The sequence below is a fragment of the Acyrthosiphon pisum genome, chromosome A2 (assembly GCF_005508785.2).
Source record: "Acyrthosiphon pisum isolate AL4f chromosome A2, pea_aphid_22Mar2018_4r6ur, whole genome shotgun sequence".
NCBI lineage: Eukaryota > Metazoa > Arthropoda > Insecta > Hemiptera > Aphididae > Acyrthosiphon > Acyrthosiphon pisum.
Genome location: NC_042495.1, coordinates 95,312,471 through 95,313,742, shown reverse-complemented (window position 1 = coordinate 95,313,742; position 1,272 = coordinate 95,312,471).

Sequence of the window (1,272 nt, the reverse complement as noted above, 5' to 3'; positions counted from 1 at the left end):
TTCGTCGGATAGCAGACGATGTGCGACGGCCGGGTCACGTCATCAGGTATGCAATCCGACTGCGTCGAATCGCGGACAACGTTAATTACTGTCATCGAAAACGCAAATTAAGAAAAATTTACGTGAAAATAATTGTTTCAAATAATTTCGGGCTTCTATGCAAATCGTAAAGCCGCCGTATTTTTTTGGGTATCTAGCAGGTCAGTCATCTCATTAAAGTTATGTCAGTAGGCAATCCGACTACGTCGGATAGCGGACAATGTTCGACGGCCTAGTCACGTCATCAGGTATGCAATCCGACTGCGTCGAATCGCGGACAACTTTCATTAGGTACTGTCACCGAAAACGCAAAATCAAGTCATAAGTTTTGTGTAAAAAAAATTCAAAACATTTCGGGAGTCCATGCAAATCATATAGCCACCCTATTTTTTAGGTGTCTAGCAGGTCAGTCAACTCAGTTATCCGAGTAGGCAATCCGACTGCGTCGGATATCAGACAATGTTTGGCGACGACTGAGTCACGTTATCAGGTGTGCGACCCGACTGCGTCGAATCGCGGACGACATTCATTACTGTCACCGAAAAATCAAAATTAAGTCTTAAGTTATGTGAAAAAATAATTCAAAACATTTCGGGCGTCCATGCAAATCATATAGCCACCCTATTTTTTGGATCCCTAGCAGGTCAGTTAACTCAGATCGCGGACAACGTTCATTACTGTCACCGAAAACGCAAAATTAAGTAATAAATTACGTGAATAAAAATTCTAAACATTTCGCTCTACACTCTCAGCGATGTCAATCCGCCCCGGGACTCGTCGCTAACGAACAACGGCCGCGAGCGGCCTATACATTGAGCGGGGAACGCGAATAACTGGCCAACGGGGAGATCAGCTGACGTTTTAAAAAACTCGACATTTTGACAAAACTATTGATAAACTCGGCCGCGCGCGGCCTATAAAATATTTAGCCGGCAACCCGAATAAAATCCTAACGGTACAAATGCCGTAAAAGCAGTAGGTAAGACTTGAACATTTTCGTCATGATAAGGCGGATGTGATAGCGAAAGGTAAATAACGAAAAAAAACGCCGCCAGTCATCCCCACCGACGCCTTACCTACTTAAGAACTGGAGTCAAATCTATAACTCTTAAACCGTTGCGCCGTCCCGAACGCGATTAAACTTACCTACGGTATAGTCGACTCGACTCGAGCTAGGATATTTTATTATATAATTAATATTTATACATTTATTCATTATATAATATATATTAT